Raw genomic sequence first — 13,875 nt, 5'->3', positions numbered from 1 at the left:
CTTCACTACTCTTCCCCAGAGCCACCAACCCCAGACTTTCCTCAAGTGTCTCTAGTCCACTTTGCCTTCCCTCTACTGGAGCCCAGTTTAAGTGGCTGCAAATGAAAATTTTTGCATTGGTTCTCAAGAGGCTCTCTGCATCTCCAGCTGTCTCTGCCTGGTAGACAGAAACTCTCATGCTTTTCACATCTGAATATTATCTGGGTTCCTTTCCAACTCTAGTGTTGTAGGCAGGCAAATCCAGCTTGAAGTTTAGACTCCACACTCCTCAGAGGGAACCCTCTGGCTTCTGAAAAACCCCTCTGGAACTTCAGCTGCCAAGCATGGGAGCTCAGCCATCCCCTCTCATGTCTCATCCTCACTCCGTACAAGCCTCATTTGTGTTGTCTTCTGTCTGTCCTAGGTTATAAGGCTTCTCTCCAGCTAATGTTCAGTTGGTTACTTAGGATGATTTATCTACAATTTGGTTGTAATTCCATATTGGTTCTGGGAGGAGGTTAGTGTAGCTTCCACTTATTCCTCTACCTTCTTGGATCTCTCAAGATTTTATTTTAATTTATAGCATTGTTGTACACCAAAATTGTATTAAATTCTATAAGATGATGCTCTAAAATTTGTTTAAATGAAACTCTGGTATTTTCTTTACATATATAATAAAAGTAATTAACACTATAAATATCAAAACACTTAAATAGGCAAGGAACTAATTATATGATTATATATAGCATTAACTTACTGCATGTTAAAAATAATGTATAATACAATAGGTGTTTGGATATATTATAACATTTCAAAAGGAAGTTATATTCTTAATGAATCTACTAATAAATGTATCTACATAAGCAGCTGTTTAGTAGAAATAAAGCTTTGTAGTTAATGTTTCTTACTGTTCATTAACAATATATTACTAAACATATTAGTCCAACAATTTGTATTACTTACAAGTAAATTATGTAATTAGTATTATTTGTAGCAAACTTTTCTTAGTATTTTAAGCAAAGAACTCATAAATAAAAAGCAAAATTCACCTCAATTTTAACACCAAAAGAAAACAGCAAAACAATATACTTCTTCCTCACAAAAGCTTTCTTTATTAAAATAGTTCTTAACATTTTTGTTTCAAATAATTACCTAGTCAAATATTATAAAGTGATCTATATTTTTGTCTAGTTATTTTCAAACTAACTATATATGAAAAGTATCTTTTTGATATTTTCTATTTTATGCTCTCCTATTATAAGTATCAATTCCTCATTTTAAGGAATAATAAGAAAATATATAAAGAAATAAACAATTGTTTATCCCTTATATTTTATAAAGCCCTTGCTTGGGAGTGCTAAATTCCTAGAATCCATTTCTGCCTTTAATGAAATCCAGAATGTCCATTGCTACAAATTCTATTTTAAGCATGCTCTCAATTTTCTTTTTCATGTGGTTTTAGGTTAGATAAATGCATTTCACACTAATTTATCTGTTGTTCATTAGAGGTGACTTTGCCAAGATAGCCAGAAGAATATAGAAATAGTTCTAGATTAGAAATATGGCTATAGAAGAGACTTCCAATGGTGCACCACAAGTTGACCATGCAATTGCCAGCAAAATTAAATATAATTTAATGTTTTCATACAGAGAGTTGGACGCTACATTTCTCTAGCAAGAATAAGAAGTGGGCTTTGTCATGTGGCCTGGAATAATCAAGTGAATAGGGGGTTTCAAGTTCCCCAAGAATATCCACTTCAATATTTTCATTCCAGATATCAGTACCCCATGCTTCCCCTACTAGGGTTGTGGCTTTAACATAGGAGGAGTCACAGCTAAGAATCCAATCTTGAGTACTCTCATACTTATTTTTTATTTAGTCTGTCTCCACTGTTAGAAATACAGGCCATTTGGTTTTCATCATATGTTGCGAGGTTGACTTTCTTAAGTATGTCCTTTTTATTTAAGGCTTCTAGACCAACTTAGAGTGTCATTTGTTTCTTTAAATAAGGTAATTATGGTTGTTTTAAAATGTGCACTTCATAATTTTATTATCTGAGGTGTTCAAGCTTAATGTTGCTGTCTTATACTTCTTCTGATTCTTTCTTAAGCATCTTTCTTTCTTCCTTTTTGTTTCTTTTTTTCTTTTCCTCCTAGCTGCTTGTTCACCTTTGACTGACTGTGGTTGGTGCCTCAGAAAATTGGACATACATTGAAATCAGGCTTCAGCATGCACTTTTCCAGAGAGGAATTGCATTTGCTTCTGCCTGGTGCCTGAGGAGAACAGAATGTTGGTTTTGAGAATGAAACAAGTACATTGATTAAAGTTCCTTGAATATTCCATAATACATAGCTGGGGTAAAAATCCATTACACCATTGTTTTATGGTCACAACGTCTCAGAAATATTTTTTCTTTCCTTTTACTTCTCTTACACTGATTAATCATAAGTAGATTTTCCTACTATCTCCTACCAATAAGATAATATTCCTATTGGGTCCAGTTTGTTCTTTTTCTAAAGTTGTAACTCATATCTCAGCTTAAAGTGGAAAGTTTCTTTTTTGATTCTTCGCATTGGGCAGGGCATGAGTATTGGTCGATGCCCTCAAAACCTATGGTGTTCCAATATTGCACTTTCATCTGTTAAAACAAAAATTGATCTAAGAGCTTACCACTGTGTTGTAAAATTCTGTAATTTATTTAATATGGTTTCACATATTTATTATATTTAAAGAATGAGATGGTGGATATTCCTTTAGAAACAAAAAAAAATCACTAGAAATATAAAAAATAAGCTAGGCAGAAGAATACTTAAAAATATTATAGAGAGTATAATCAGGACCTTTCTCCATTTTTCAAATTAGGTTGTTTGTTTTTTAGTGTTGAGTTCTGTAGTTCTTTATAAATTTTGGATATTAAATTTGGATACCCCTTATCAGGTGTATCAGCGAATATGTTCTCCCATTCTGTGGATTGTTTTTATATCTTCTTGATGATTTCCTTTGCTATGCAAAAACCTTTGTTTTGATGTAGTCTCATTTGGTTTTTTTCTTTTCTTTCCCTTGCCTAGAGAAAGATATACAATAAAATATTGCTACAAACAATATCCAAGACTTTGCTGCCTACGTTTTCTTCAATGATTTTTATGGTTTCAGGACTAATATTTAGGTCTTTGACCCATTTTGAATTAATTCTTGTGTGTGTTGTAAAGAGGTGGTCTTGTTTCATTTTTCTGTACATATCTGTCCAATTTTCCCAACATCATTTATTGAAAAAACTATCTTTTGCTTACTTTATGTGTTCCTTCCTTATGGAGTATTAATATTAAGGACCTGAAGATACTTCTCCAAACAGTATATAGAGATGAGGATACTGTGTTTCACTTGACAAAATTTTGAACTTTGAGATTTAATATTAAACCTTTTTTGGGGGAGAGGGGGAACAATATCAGGCTTGGCCAAACCAGCACCCTGGTATCTCCAACCCTGTTGATAGTCAATGATGCAGTTGCCCTGAATAGTAGCCCCTACATTATCAGTACGAAGGTATTAAAAATCTGTTTATCTCTACTTTCAACCTGTCCTTGTGACCCTACTTTCTTGATGTTGTTACCATGGGTTTTAGTGCCACACCCTGCTCCCTGAGTTTTATCTCTCTTCGGTTCCTTTTCACTGATAATTTTTTGGGAAACTCTATTCTCTTTGACCCTTTACTTCCGATTGTTTTGGGGGGATATTATTTAATTCTTTCCACCATGAACATGGGCCAGCTCTGCTTTATTCTCATGTCTCAGCTCCAAAGAACGCTAACCGGGTTCACGCCTACTAGGTATCACCAGCATGACTCAGAAGGGAAGGATATCAAAAGGTCACCAAAACCTTCAATTCCCCTCATCAATAACTAACTAGGTAGTATAGTATTGGTTATTTTAAGGCCATATTACACTGAGATTTGTCATACAAGTTTGTGAATAATTCCTGAAAGTAAAATGCATGCCTTTGATCGCAAACATTTCCAGTGCTTGCCCTGACCGGCGTGGCTCAGGAGGTTGGGCGTTGTCCCACAAACCGAAGGTCAGCGATTGAGTCAATTCTCGGTCAGGGCAAAGGCTTGGATGGCAGGCTCAGTCGCCCTGCTGGGGGCGTGTGAGTGGCAACCGAGCGATCGATGTTTCCCTCTCTGTCTGTCTCCCTCCCTTCTGTGCTCCCTCTAAAAATAAATCAATAAAACCTTAATAAAATAAAATAGATATTTCCAGCGCTTGATTAAGCATTATTTGATAGATTTTATCATCAGAATTTCTCTCAAATTTTTCAAAGTATAAATGTTAAGTAACACGTGACAAGCCAGAAAAAAAATGGTAAAAATGCATACAGTTTTATGACTACGACATGATTTTATTTACTGGACACCATACCATACTGAGTTTAATCCTACACTAGTTTTCAAAGTTAAAATATAGATGTTTATGATATTCAAACATGCAACTTACTTAAATTACTACGATGATGAAGGGTTTTTGAAAAATAAAATGTTGGTGTAGCAACCCAAAGATCTAAAGATTGCATTAAAAACCGATGTTAGTAAAGCATTTATAGTCTCCCTGAAGTGTGTGAAGTGATATTGAAGTAAAAATTGAATATCTATGCTGAATTCTAAGTCAGTAAATAAGAAGGAAAGTCTATATATATGCGCTGCCAAATCTGGGAGAATTCCAGGAGTTTTAGGCTCACAAGGGGTGAACAAACACAGTATGGAGGACTTATCCCTTGACCAGCCTCACCTGTTTATCATGAGATAAGAGTGTGCAAGGTCCAGTGTATGGCACAGATAAGGAGATGGAGAGCATACCGCCAGGTAGATTACATGAGAAAAGCTAAGTAATATATTTAATAGTACACTAAATAGTATATAAGTGCATTATATAAAAATATAGTATATTATATGAATGTATAGTATGTGTAAATGTAATACTGTGCTCAGCCACAGTTTTGTAGATAATGAAAATATTTTAGTTAAATGAAAAATTTTGGGGGGGAGTTGATCGAAGATTTCTTTTTAAAAATTTTTTTATTGTTCAAATACATTTGTCTCTATTTTCCCGCCACCACTTTCTCCTGCCCCACCCACCCCCACCTCCCACCCTCAGTCCTTCCCCACTTCGGCCTTGTCCATGGGTCCTTTATACATGTTCCTCGATTTGACCCTTCCCCTTCTTTTCCCCGTTACCCCCCTCCCTCTTTCCCTCTTGTTACTGTTGGTTTCTTTTTTCTTTCAGTGTTGCTGGTTATATTTTCCTGGCTTGTTTGTTTTGCTGATTAGGTTCCACGGATAGGTGAGAATATTTTTTATGAGATGTAGCTCAGAATAATTCAGTTAATGTTGACATTTCAAGGTTATCCGTGGTGGTTTGGGCCTTACTAAAACAAGGTTTTAAACAAGATACCGATCTCAATTTATTGATGACATTCTGTTCCTAGGTTGCAAGGCCTCCTTACTTCTGTGACCTCTCTTGCACATCCCAGACTGCTTCTCCTCATTTGAGTTTATCTTGCATTGTGCTCACCCTTCCCTACCTGTGATTGCTCTTTCCCGATCTCTTTCACTGTTCCTTTTTGTTTCTCTTCCTCTTAAAGATAAGCATTTTGCTTTTAGTTCTTTTCTGTTGTTGAGGTCTGCTTTTCCTGGACGATTGCAGCTGGCTCCATGACTGCAATGGCTGTCTCCAAACAGTAAGGCGCAGGTTTCTTCAGAGCTTCACATCCATTTTTTATGGCCTGTGCACGTTCCTCCGGTATTTCACCGTCAATGCAAGTGTAACTCTAAAAAGACACAACTTCTTCCCATGCTGAATCATACCCCAACATTTAAATTTATTTTCTAGATAACATTACTTTAATCCTACAAACAAATGGATTCTTTTCTTTTTTAAAGTCATCTTCCCAAATCCAGACAAAACAAATTACCTAAGAATCTGGCAAATATTCCTTAATCTTTTCTCACCGTCACTAACCTTCCTTGCTTTGCATTAGGTCACTTTAGCTTCTTTATTTAAGGGTCCTGAAGTTAACTGTCCAGTGTTATTAACTGTGCGTGGTCTGGGAATGGCAGCGTTGGCATCCTTTGGGAGCGCATTGGAAAGAGAACATTTCTGTCTTTCCTTGACAACTTCTGAATTAGAATTTGTGTTTCAGCAGGTTCACCAAGGATGAAATCTCGTGAAGCAAGAGGTGAGGGGGTGGAGAAATTGAGCAAAAGGAAAAAGGACTCAGAGACATGAATAATAGTGTGGTGATTGATGAATGGAGGGCAGTGTAAGAGGACTAAATAGTCAAAAAAATAGTAAAATCAATAAAAACAAAAATGATTAAAAATAAATAAATGTAAAAAAATAAAGATATGGAGAAACATGATCTTTAGTGTTTAGGTAATAATCACTATGCATTTTATCTTCTTCATGTGTGACATTTATTCTGTCAATATATTGATATATGTGAAATCATACTAAAAGACGATGAATGATTTTACTCAAGAATGGAATTTTTGTCAGAACATGTGTATTTAAAATTTAATGACCAGGGGTTTCAGAAAAAATTACTAAAATGATAGACTAGAATATGTAAGTCAATAGGGAGTAAACTAAGGTCAAAACAAAACTGAAAAGGAGACTATTAAAAAAGAGAGACTAGTAAACTGAAAGTCCTGATCAGATTCAGAAACAGTCAATTTATAAATAATTTAATAAAAAAGTAAGAACTGAATATTGCAATCAGAATGTAGGATTTAGGTAATATAGTAGTTCAGAGTGACATCTTAGAGCAGTATTATGGAGTAGGCAGTGGAGATGGCCAAGAATTAAAGACTGTTGATGATGATGAAGTCAAAGCTACATTTCTTATTTCCATATGGATTTTGAATCAGCAAGATTGTGAGTAAGAGTTGGAATAAATAGAAAAGTATGGACTTGATGTCATTGAATTTTGTAAATGAAGGTGAATAATTGGGTAAGTTGCACAACAGTAAATGACAGTAATTTGGATCAGTAAAGCATTACAGATATACAGGGATACAGTTTTTGACAAACAATGATAGAGCTGTCTGTAAGTAGCACTAGGAAGCCAGAAATATATTGCCCTCAGTTATATGAGCTTTGAAAGAATAACTAACTTCTAAAATGATCAAAGAGTTGTATATTTAGACAACATTGTTTTCACAACTGTCTCATACATTTGTTAAGACACCTAGAGTGATTTTTACCCAGTAACCATGCTTCAAGCATTAGTAAAAAGGAGTGATTCTAGATATACTTTAATAGGATGGAGGCAATGAAATGTAGCAACTTAGAGTGCCATACTCTTGAACTGGTTTTAGAAGAAAATTACCTAGGTTTATATTTATTGTATGTTAAATTGATTCTCCCCGACACTAGAAAAAAGAGATATGTTGAAATCTTAACCCCACTACCTCAAACTTTGACCTTATTTTTATACAATGCCATTGCAAACTTAATTACTTAAGGTGAGCTCATATTGGAGTAGAGTGGACTCTTAATCCTATATTGTTCCAGTAGTTGTTGTATATATGTATGTACAAGCATGTATTTTTATATCTCTTATGACATTCAAGTGCTAATTAGGATGAGATGCAACTGGAACTTTAACATATTTCTGATGGAAATGCAAAATGATACAGCCACTGTGGAAGACCTTTTGTTAGTTTTTTACAAAGTTAAGCATACACCAACCATATGACCTGGATATTTATGTAAGTCAAATAAAAAGTTATCTTCATACAAAACATGAATATTTACAAAGGTTTTATTCATAATCAGCAAAAACTGCAAATAACTGAAATGTCCCTCCACTGAGTAATGAATAAACAACTGTTTAGTATATTTTTATTGCTAAGTAATAAAAAAGGGGCAGATTCCTGGTATACTCAACAATGTGGATGAATCTCAAATGTGTCATTCTTAGAGAAAAAAGACAAACTCAAAAAACTACATATTGTATAATGTCATATACATGACATTCTAGAAAAGGCAAAACTGTAGGGACAGGGAAAAGCTCTGTAATTGTTAAGTGTTAAAGGTAAAGAGAAGATTTGCCATCAAAAGAGTGAGTGTCACGTATCATGTACTTTTTGTTTGTTTTTGCATGTGTGGTGAGAATGGTGGAACTATTTTATTTTGTCTTAGTTGTGGAGGTGATGATTATACAACTATATACTTTTGTAAAAATTTACTCAAAAAGAGTGAATATTACTGTTTGACAAACTAAAAATAATTTTGAAGAAATTTTAAGTGACTACTCTTAACATACTGTAGTAAATAACCAAAAATAATCTATTATATTCCTAGGGTTGCAGACACAAATTACCACAAATTTGGTGGCTTAAAACAACAGAAACTTATTACCTCACAATTTTGGGCAGAAGTCCAAAATCAAGGTCTTGGCAAGGTTGTTTATTTCTGGAGGCTCTGAGAGATAACCCTCTCCATGCTTCTCTCTTAGCCTCTGGTGACTCTTGACAATCCCTGTCATTCTTTGGCTTGTAGATGTACTAGTTCAATCTCTGTCTCCTTCATGTGGACTTCCCCACTGCATTACTGTGTGTGTCCTCCTTTTCTCTCTTCTATCAGGACAACTATCATTGGATTAAGGGCCACTCTAATCCGGGACAATCTCTTCTGAAGATCCTTTAATTCCATCTGCAAATGAAACTTCTCCAAACAAGATCACATTCTCAGGTGCTGAGTGGACATACCTTTTCAGGGCCACTATTCAACACAAACTTGAATAAATGTAGTGAGGGGGATACCCTGTCCTTTAGAGTCCCCCCAGCTGCTGTGGATAAGGAAACAAGTCATTCCAGACACTCCTGGTCTGCCAGGAAGAGGGGGTGGCAATTTCCTCTAGTGGAGAAAGTCCAGAGCCCTTCTCTTAAAGTGGCTTTTATTGAGAATGAAAGGTGCAGGAGTATACAGCATGCATGCAAAGCTTATCAATCAATGCCTAAAAGCTATGTTTATAGAAAACAGATAGAGGTCAAAGATCACAATTGAAGGAACCCAGAGATTTGCCGGAGGTCAGGGTCTGGTAGACAGGGTAGCGCCCATTCATCCCTGACACCTGGGAAACTGATCTCATCCTCTGCTCAACCCCAAACATCAGTACTCATTAACTCGAGGTCATTCTTAGCAAAGTAGGTTTCATAGGATTTAATTCATTCCTTTTCCAGGTCTATTTGCCCTCTGGGGAACCACCTGATCCAGTTTAGGTCTGTATTGTGTCACTGACTCAGGCAGGAGGTTGGAGCAGAATAGTCAAGAGAAAAGGAGACCTCTTTCAGATAGAATGAGAACTCCGGCCATGACAAAGCCACAGGCTAAGGGTCTTTTGCCCCTTCTCCGTGTTCCCCAAGTCCTTCCTTGATGGCTGCTATGCAACTGTACTTGTCTTACATTGCCCCTGCCTTTGAGGAATCTAACCCATCATTGACTAACCAATTCAGGGTGATGTGAGGGAGGCAGGGGCACAGGTTTTGTCTCATCAGTGGTCTATTTTCCCAAGGCCTCCTTGTTCAGTTCCAACCTTGGGGCGTTTTTGCCTGTTGGCAAGGCTATACAGTCCCTGAAACCAGGTGGTTACAGTGCCTGAAAATCCCAACAATGTAGATTTTTAGATAATTATAGAAGGATTGGGCCTTGCAAATTCTCTCATTCATGCCATTATTCTGATAACATTTTGCTTCATGTATTTCTTACAATAACAAATCAAATATGATCATAGGTGATTTTTAACACTTAAAACTATAATGCTCTTATTTCTACAATCAAACTAGTAGTTTTCTTTGACAATATGTTTTTCATGAGTAAGTTGAATAACCTTGTAAGTTATAAATATAAATATAAATATAAATATGAATAATGTATTTTAATGGGAGACATAAAGTACATTCAAGTTTAGGTGAGAAAAAGTTATACATTGACTCAATCAGCAACTGCATCAAAATGCTATTTTTTAAGCATTTTGAAATATCTTGAAATGTTAAAATGAACACTGCTGAGCCAAAAACTTAGAATAATGTGTCTGGCATAAACTAAAATACAGCACCAAGAACTATATTAAATTATGTCCAATAAAAAAAAGGAAGTAATAAGAAAAAACATCAGGAAGAAGATAATAGATAGTCTTTTAACTGATTTACAATTTTTGGTAAGACTCCCATGACAGGAAAATAGAAAAAAAGTGTCAAAGAGGAAAGATAATTAAACATAGGCTTTGAAATTGGGTAAAATTTCAACAGAGAGACAAAGAGGAATTGCAGACCTAAGAAAGAGCATGGGCAAGGAAAGATACTAAGGAAGCTAGAAGTGGAATGGTGATCAAATAAAATACTAAACAAGAAAATAAGTCATCAGTTGTTTACACTAAGAATTATAGTGCTTAACTTATAAGATTAAAAGTAGAATCAGAACAAAATATTGGTAATTAATTGCATCCACAAGCACAATTTCTCTTACACAGAAAGTTCAAGAAATGCTGGTTGATTTAAGTGCTATAAATAATGTTAAAGAACAATACACACATGAAATAAATGCAAGTTTCTGGAGACAAAACCCCCTAACTACAACTGCATTATAATTTAACTGAATCAAATTTTTCATTAATAACTTTGGATGCCGGAAAACTATGAAACAATAGTTCCAAAGTTATTAGGGGAAAAGACTTTGAATGGAGGATACTGTCCCTAGGCAAATGATCAATCAAATGTTAAGGTAGAATAGAGGCATTTTTTTTTTTAACTTATAGACTCAGAAAGTTGATTCATTGTATAACTGTTCTTAGACTTTACTTGGGGGTGAGCTCTTATAAAGCAAGGAGAAAATGAGGTGGGAAAAACAAAGATATGGAATCCAAGAAATTAGACACAGACCCAGAATGGCAGAGACAGTAAGTAATAAGCAGGTGTCTGCAGTAGGAACAGAAAAGTACTACCCCAGACTAGAGCACAGGAAGACAGGGCTCCAGAGGTGTTATTGCTGGAGAAAAACAGATTTATAGGCACTAAATACATATTTCTTAACTTTCTTCATGTTGTATTACATATAAGAAATATGTATATTTACACAAACTGCTAAGTTAACCTGGAAACACTACGCAATGAGGTGAGGAGAATCTCTATACCTATAACCTATGTGTCACACATGCTGTGCATGGGACATTGGAAAAGTTTTCAACATATTTGAAAGATAGCCTTGAGGTTGACTAGAAGGCACATTATCTTATCATCAAAAAAAAAATTGGAGAGAAATGAGAAATCATAGGAAAAGCTTAGCAATCTAGATAAATTTTATGATTCAAATATGAAGTATACTAAAATGTGGGCATAATTTTCAACAGCTGATAGACTGACACACAAAAAACTAACAGAGTGGTCTTAACATTGGCTGTATGAGTGGGGACCCAAAAATTGGAATTTGTTTATAAAAAATTGTGTATTTGTTCTCACATGGTTAAGATTCAGTCACCTTCAAAGTACTCTCCATTTGATGCAATACACCTATCAAGACATTTTTTCCACTGCTCAAAACAGTTTTTTGAACTCATTGAATTTGATGCCTTTTAGTGCTTCTGCCATTTTTGGTTTCACCCCTTCCAAATTAGCAAAACGTTTTCCTGTGATGATTTTTTTTTCACCTGAGGAAACAAACAAACAAAAAATGTTGCTTAGTGTGAGATCAAGTGAATAGGGAGAGTAGAGCATGGGGGTCATGCATTTTTGGTCCAAAACTGCTGAACACTCAGCACGGTATGGACAGGTCCTCTTGTAAATCATCCATTATAAACAGGCAAATATGCTCAAAGAGTCTTCCAAAAAAAATCACTGAAGCCAAGCACAGCCTCTCACAACAATGTCTGCTGGTACACTGATACAGATGAGTTCCTAGAGCACTCATTTCTCAGGGGAAGCCTGTACTTCAAGGGGCCTGCCCTCCAAAAGATTATTCCAGGTTTTTGGGGTTCCCCCTCCTATTATACTTTGAGTGATCCAGCGGTCAAGATATTAAAACGTTAGAAAAGAAAACATTTAAAAATACAACTCAGATTGTAGTTAACGTTTTAGAAAATCATACACATACAAATCAAATTTATTAGTTTTCCATTTTTAAATCACAAAAAAGAATATAAATTTTTTTATCATTAAACATATCAAAATAAAGTGCTAAGGACAGAGGTGAGATATAATGAGAAAAAGAAAAAGTGAAAAGATTAGGAACAAGGTTATCTTCATCTGATATAGGTGGGAACTTTGGATAATTGATAGTGTATGAAATAAATATGCAAACATATAAAAATTACACAGATAAGCAATACAATAGTGTAAGTATCAAATTATCAAACTATTGGGAGTAAAGGAAGATGAGTAATGAAAGATAACAAGTTTTCAACTTCTCAACATCCATGCTGGAGAAGAATTAACAGAAGACTTTACATCCCACAAATCCAGAGACTGGATAATATGTAGAAAGATAATCCAAAATAGGAAAATTTAAAATATTGTATCTGTTTACATTGGAATAAGGATGAAGTGATGGCAAAGATGTAAGGATTATTATATTCATGCTGTCTGCTATACTATATAAATGTATAAATTATTTTGATCAAAGTATTTAATATTAATATGAAAATTTGTACAAGTAGAATTATTTTTAAGACAGATTTCTCTGTCTCACAATATGCCAAAAAATTCAAAGGTACCTAAAGCCTAGATAGAGAAAATTTGTTTTATTTTTATGTTTATATTATTCTTCTAGAGAAATGCCAACCAATCAAGTAAATAATGAATGTAAAGTTCAAAGCCTTTCGAATGTATCTCAATATACATTAATGTGTATTGGTTTAAAGTTCACTGATATACTTGCCTTTAAGAAGGGAATGAATGAGAGAATTTCCTACCCAGTTTTTATATGTTGGGCCAGCTTTAATGTTCTTCATGAAAACAGTTTTCCTTATTTATTTGGAATGATTATACATATTTCATGTATTAGTCTCTAGAGAGGAAGGAAAGAAAATCTAAATTTTCATGATTATAAATTCTGGTATATAGAAAACCAGGAAATGAGAGTATGATCGTTGTTCTACCAAATGTACTTTTGTGTCTTCACCCTTTAACTTTTCTGATATATTTTTTTTAATCTCTCTGTGAATGTGAAACACAAGAAATCAGTATACAAACACACACAAATCTCTAAAATCCAGGCATTTTTTAAACTCTGAAATTCCATACTTTTGGAGAGAAGTTTTAGAACTTTTTTTTTTTGTTTAACTTTCAAATGTCAATTTTATTTTTTTATTTTAATTTTTTATCTTAAATGATTTTTGAAAATTTTTACTGAATTCATTGGAGTGACATTGGTTAATAAAATATAGTTTTCAGGATATCATTCTATAATATAATACATCACCTGTATATTGTATTTTGTGTTCAACAGCCCAGGTCAGTTCTCCTTCCACCGCCATTTAGCCCACCTTTACCCTCTTCCACCTCCCCCTACACCTTTTCCCTCCTGTACTCACCATACTGTGGTCTAGGTCTGATGTGTTGTTTTTTTTTCCTTTCCTTTGTTCCTTGCTTAATCCCTTCACCATTTTTAACCCGCCCCTGCAACCTCTTCCATTTTGACAGCTGTCAGCCTGTTCTCTGCAACTGTGAGTCTGTTCCTAATTTGTTATTTTATTTTGTTCATTAGATTCCACATAAGTGAAATCATATGGTATTTGTATTTTTCTGACTGGCCTATTTCACTTAGCATAATACTTTCCAGGTCCATCCATGCTATTGCAAAAGGTAAGACTTCCTTCTTTTTTATGGCTTAGTAGTATTTCATTGT

Source organism: Pteronotus mesoamericanus, unplaced genomic scaffold, assembly GCF_021234165.1.
Source record: "Pteronotus mesoamericanus isolate MK-2021 breed Mesoamerican mustached bat unplaced genomic scaffold, CSHL_Meso_final scaffold_85, whole genome shotgun sequence".
Taxonomy (NCBI): Eukaryota; Metazoa; Chordata; class Mammalia; order Chiroptera; family Mormoopidae; genus Pteronotus; species Pteronotus mesoamericanus.
This window is presented reverse-complemented; position numbering follows the sequence as displayed.